Here is a 6,370-nt window from a genome sequence, read left to right as displayed (position 1 = left end):
ATTCGCATACGTATTTATTTATTCCTCATACTATTCTTTAGAATGACATTCTTTTAGTCAATTTTCCGGAAAAAAGAGTTTTTAAAACAAGTTTTTAAATCAAAACATAGAAAAGAAAGGGAACAAATCTAAATATTTGTAGTACGAGGCATAAACTAGGAAAACAGAATTCATTATAGGAAATACGTCCGGGATGAGAATATGCAAATATGGTCAGCCGTCCGACGAAATCGAAAACTTTATGACAGTGCAAGACATTATACGTTTATGGCGGTGAACAATGACCATGTTTTACGACGGGTCAAATTTCCATCAACACGAAAATATAGAAAGAAAAATACCTGTCATGCTGTTTGAAACACTAGTTTGTTTTTAAACACATAACAAACTTGAACAGAATAGTGTTATATCATTGTACTCTTACAATATGCCATTACTTAAATAATTGAACATAAAATTATCTTTTTTCACTTATTGTGTGACAAATTAAATATTAAACATTGAAAGGAAAACTACCTCAGAGACACTTCAAAGCTTCAAAATCAAGATTTAAATAATATATTTCATTTTCTACATTGACATCCATAAAGTATCAAAAGAAAGATATACAAACACACGAACGTAAAAAAAACAACATGTTAATAAATTTGGTAATAATGCTGCGGAAATAGAATAAAGCGTAGATTATTAAGGTAGCACACCACAGTAATGTAAGCCACAGCTTCGAATGGCCAGGGAGGATTTCTTGGATATAGTGAATATTCTGGATTTAAATGACTGGTTGTCTTTAAAATGCATTTTCAGCATAAAATTTGTTTTTGTGACATCTAATATGATCACTGGCAAATTCGAAAACATGGCCAGAAATCACATGCTGTTGATTATGAATGTCAAGGCCGCCATTTTTTGTAAACATTTGCTTTTATACAGCATGCACGGTAAAAAAGAAGTCATTTTACAGGGGGGTACAAACTTTTAGCAGTAGCAAAAAATCTACAAGGTTGAGGACTAGTTTCTTTGTGATATTTTGCATGTATAGGGAGTTGCTAAAGCAGAGACGGTGTTCCTTTAGCCTGTATATTTGCAGATATTTTTTGCCAGAGGGTCGAAATGTGTTGTTTTGGGTCTCGGGCCACTGTAGATTTTGGGCTTCAACGGAATGAATTGCAAATTTTTTTGACTGCCTGCCTATTGCAGATGGGATAATTTCTTTCTAGATTTGCAATCTTATGTCATATATGTTCTCAACAAAATGTGTTTTTCTTTTTCCAGGTTGTGTAGTTTGGTATCAGAATTATTAGACGTATTGCTTGTAGGACATTGACGGCAGGAACTTGAAATTAACTGTGGAGTGCTACCTTAAGGTAAAATGATTTTTTTTCAAACCTTGTTTTTTCGCATTTAACTTTGTGTAAAGGCTCTACCATGCACACTGACCAAAATGATGGTGAAATTTCATAAAAATATTTGTCACAGAGCTTGAAAGTTAGGTTTAAAAAGGGGAGGTAACTCAAATACATGAAAACCTAAATGTGAAATGTATGAAAGGTGCTGTGTCTGCCATGTGTCTTAAGTCATAATGACTACTTATTCCAGGAGAGACAGCTGTGGGAGAGTGAAAATATTCACATATAGAGCTATTCGGTTGATATTTTCCTGATTTTCCAAACTTTTTTGGTGGAAAAAGGCATGTTTTTATTGCTTTTCAGCTGTACATGTAGAATATGGCCATCGGGCATGTTCCATGTGATGCGAAATATTTGTGCGAAGGGATATGTTTGCTTGAAATCATGTACAGGTGCAAATGGATGTTAAAGCTAGGTTTGCGGGTTAGATTATGACCATTTTGGAGTTGGGCATGCAAGATTGAATAGTCTGAGAATTTGGTTTTCAGGGTGTCGCTTGGTGAATTTCGATGCCCTGGGCGACCAACATTGATAGATCTACAATGCTCAGAGGGCCATTATAAGTGCTGTGTCTCTTTGAATTTGACTTTACATAAAACCTTTATGAAAATTGTGCTTGCTAATTGGACTTTATACTGTGCAGGATTGAAAAAAACATAGCACATTTTGGTGTCTGGCAAGAACATAATCTGTTGTATTTTTGCCTTATATGAAGCATGAAGCCATATATTCTTAAACTGTATGCCAATTTGTTGAATATTTCTTTCATATTAGATGTTATAAGGACATATTTGAACATTTTGATTGTATAGATGGTATAAGAACCAGATTGTGTACACTTTACATTGGGAATACTTTCTTATTCTACATGTACTGAAAAAGGCTTGCCGAGGGCTGAAAATGGGATGAACAGCATAGTTCATTTAAGGCATAGATAATGAAAAAACAAACAATTCCCAGCAAAAATTTTCATTTTGTTTATTGAAATATGCATGAATTTGTAGAAAAAGTCCATATAAAGGTCATCAATCAATGTTATGATGCCCCTTAAGGCAGCACACCACAGTAATGAAAGCCACAGCTTCGAATGGCTGAGGGGGTGGGGGTCTTGGATATAGTGAATAATCTGGATTTAAATGACTGATTGTCATTTTCAGCATGCAATTCGTATTTGTAACATCTTATTTGATCACTTGCAAATACGAAAACATGGCCAGAAATCACATGTTGTTGATTATAGATGTCAAGGCCGCCATTTTTTGTAAACATTGCTTTTATACAGCATGCACGGTAAAAAGAAGTCATTTTACAGGGGGGTACAAACTTTTAGCAGTAGCAAAAAATCTACAAGGTTGAGGACTAGTTTCTTTGTGATATTTTGCATGTATAGGGAGTTGCTAAAGCAGAGACGGTGTGTTCCTTTAGCCTGTATATTTGCAGATATTTTTTGCCAGAGGGTCGAAATGTGTTGTTTTGGGTCTCGGGCCACTGTAGATTTTGGGCTTCAACGGAATGAATTGCAAATTTTTTGACTGCCTGCCTATTGCAGATGGGATAATTTCTTTCTAGATTTGCAATCTTATGTCATATATGTTCTCAACAAAATGTGTTTTCTTTTTCCAGGTTGTGTAGTTTGGTATCAGAATTATTAGACGTATTGCTTGTAGGACATTGACGGCAGGAACTTGAAATTAACTGTGGAGTGCTACCTAAACGTAGTCGTTAGCACAGTTGCATTGATAAACCTGTGGTTCTATTTCCGGCTTTCAATAAATGAAATGTTCTATATGAAGAAGAAATAGAAATAATTTTATTCAGACTGAGTCATCCTCTAAGAAAGCCATTGTCATTGACAAGTAATAAAATTCGCTCACAAGAGGCACTGCTTCTAATTATAAGCACCACACTATATCGGGATGTTAAATGATTCAGCGAGTCCCGCTTAATACATGCAGACGACCGAAAATATTAACTGCTTCAGGATAAAAGTCTTAAGTCTATTACATACTATAACAAATAAACTATAATGTTAATATTTCATGGTAAATTAATTGAACAAAACCGTTGTGATACAGATACAATAGGTTCCATTTGTGAACAGTGAACAATATGTATATTTTGTTTGAAAATATGATTAAGCTTTTATTGTTTCAATGAAAAATTACAAGATTACAAGTTTACATACGTTCGTTCTTTAGGCTTTTTAACTTAATACATCAGTGATCTAGGTAAGATCATTTTATCTGATACTTTAAATGAATGAATGATAGAGATATTATACAGATTGTATAATATATACTTCTCCACTACACCATGTACACCAATTATTTCATCTGATCTGAGTAAAATCTAAGAAAAAAAAAATTATATTCTTTTGATTATCAGTCATGTGTTTGCGTTTTCCACCTCTGCTAAACTGGAAGTGCAATATCAAGTTAAACATTTTTGTTAGATTATTCTGTTACAAAATACAAATATCTAGAGACAATCTTAATAATACTCGTATATGGGATCTCGTAAATACCTTGATCTTCAATATATTTCAGTTGTAGGTGATTTAAAAGGATTGGATGCAAGATTTTTCTTTACACATACAAATTCTTACTCATTAATCTGCCTGTAGTGTTAAGTTGGAAATGAAAAAGGTGTGTGCCAGTAGCATTCAGAGAGTTGATTGTGGTTTATAAATTATTACGATTTGAAATATGCATGTACATGAAATCTGAAAAATATCTGGTGGATATTCAATTATCGGATGTAAATAGTTCACGCCTTTGTCAATATTATTTGTTTCTATCAGTTTTAACATGAAAGAAAAATTTCAAACCTTTTATATCTTTTATTTCGGTCCATCTTACACAGATGCATATAGCCAATTTTTAAAGGTTTTTTTTTATTTTTTATGACAGTATTTTTAAAAATCGTTCTGATCTGAAAACAGGGTTTTTTTGTGAAAAAACATTTGAAATTCCATAAACAGGTTAACATGAATAAAATTTGATTAGAACAAAGAATAAGCTGTTTGATACAATATGTTGCACAAAATTACTGAAGTATATTTTGGAAACGTATTAACAAGATGATATCATTGTTGAAATAATGAACTACAAGGAAAACTAAAACAAGGTATTTAATGGTAAATTTGATTCATTTCCATCCTATTTAAAAATAGAAAAAGTGTTTTTCATCAAATTCATGATTGTTGGTGTTATTACTCTTTATAGTCTTAAAGTCTTGCTCAATTTCTTTTCAAATAATTCAATTAAATATAATTTAATTATTTGTAAAACAATTAAGCTTAAGGCAAGCTTGAATTTTGCTGAATCTTAAGTTTTAATAAAATTTTCCTTTGTAACATAAACTGATGTTACACAAAAAAATCTTTTTTTCAGTTCATCAAAAAAGTTTCCTAGACGTGGGTGTTCTTGGTGTGAATCTTATTGAGTTAAAGTGATAACAGTAAATCATGAGGCAAGATTGAATTAAGATGAGAAAAAAACTATTGAAGATTAGTTGGGTAACGACATGTGAGAAAATTCTGTGGTAGATTATGTTAAAAGATATTTATCAAATTTATTAAACACTTACTTAAGGCAAAAATACGCCAGACCTTTATATGGCAAATACATACAAAAGTTCTGTGGTGTTTATGTGAAAATAATTCCATTAACTTCAAAACTGTTTTTGATATGCAAACACTCCGTTATTAAACAGATCTGAATATAAGAATTTGCTCCAATCATAAAAATGTGAACATTAAAGCTTCCTGGTAAACGTGAATCAAAATGCAATTGCAAACACGCTTGCCAGTTAATTGTGGTTTATAAGTTAACTTACTCCAGATTTCTTCGCAGTTTTATGTTTGTACCTGTATTTTATGAATTTGAATTGCACTTTTGACGCCATATAAACAATACTTAACTGCATTTTATGTCAAAAAAGCAGGGGTTAATGAAGCCCCCCAAATTTAATTACAAGTGATATTCACTTTTTTAATATAGGGTACATTGTTTTAAAGATTCGCTTTTATTAACCCAGTTTTTAAAAAAAAGTTGAACAAACAAAAGGATGCAGATCACATACAAGCTAAATTTTTACAAATTCATAGCAAAAAGTATGTATATTATTTAAAATTCATATTAGAGACAAAAAATTTTAGTGAGAACAAATGAAATTGATTTATAGATGAAAAAAAAGAAATAATAAAAATTAAACCCTTTTATTTATCATGCCCCCCAACAGGCAAAACAGCCCCAGTTTTAAATTAAATTTAAATATTTTTAAGCTTTAAATCAAGGCAATAGTTTAAGAAATTACCCACCATTTTTGTACCTTTTGGAATTATCTGTCATCTTTGAAAGGATAAAAACATTTTTTAGATTTCATTAACAAAAAATAAAAAAATTTGAAAAAACAAATACGAGTGGTACTTTTTTTATAACAAAATTGGGTTTGGGAAAAGTGCCCAATTTTTTTAAGGTATATTTTTTTTTTTAACCCTTTTTTCTTTTGGATTTTTTAATTTTGGTTTAAAGGGGAAAATTCATATTTTTAAAAACCCCGTACAGTACCCCTTAAAAAAACCCAAAAACCCTTTTTTAATGTTTAAACACAAAAAAATTTCTCTCTGAACAAAATTTTAAAAATTTAAATTAACGATTGAACACCCTGTCCCCCTTCAAGAAATATTAAAATATATTTAATTTATTGCCCAACCTAAGCCCCGGAAAAATCCCCAAAATTTTAAAGCAATTGTTTTTCTTAAACATTCATGTAACCCAATTGGGGGTTTTTTAAAAAAAATCTTTTGGAATTCCCAAATAAATTTGAAATTTCTAAACATATTTTTACAATTTTTTCAAAAATTTGTTATTAAAAAGGGGGCCATGCAAAAACCCAAAAAAAAAAATTTTTAGTAAAAATTTACGGGAAGGGGGTCGAACTCCAAAAAATAAACAAAATAA

General features: G+C 31.1%; 1 long non-coding RNA gene across 1 annotated transcript; it reads left to right on the top strand.

Annotated features, from left to right (window-relative positions):
• The first annotated feature begins 689 nt into the window (after positions 1–689).
• Positions 690–3,097, top strand: LOC132717451 (uncharacterized). Its single transcript, XR_009623961.1, has 2 exons — positions 690–1,364; positions 3,030–3,097. It is a non-coding gene; the product is annotated as an uncharacterized LOC132717451 (long non-coding RNA).
• Positions 3,098–6,370: the final 3,273 nt, after the last annotated feature.

This window comes from Ruditapes philippinarum, unplaced genomic scaffold (genome assembly GCF_026571515.1).
Source record: "Ruditapes philippinarum isolate M1 unplaced genomic scaffold, ASM2657151v2 ctg1433_1_1_1_1, whole genome shotgun sequence".
Lineage (NCBI taxonomy): Eukaryota > Metazoa > Mollusca > Bivalvia > Venerida > Veneridae > Ruditapes > Ruditapes philippinarum.
This window is presented reverse-complemented; position numbering and strand designations above follow the sequence as displayed.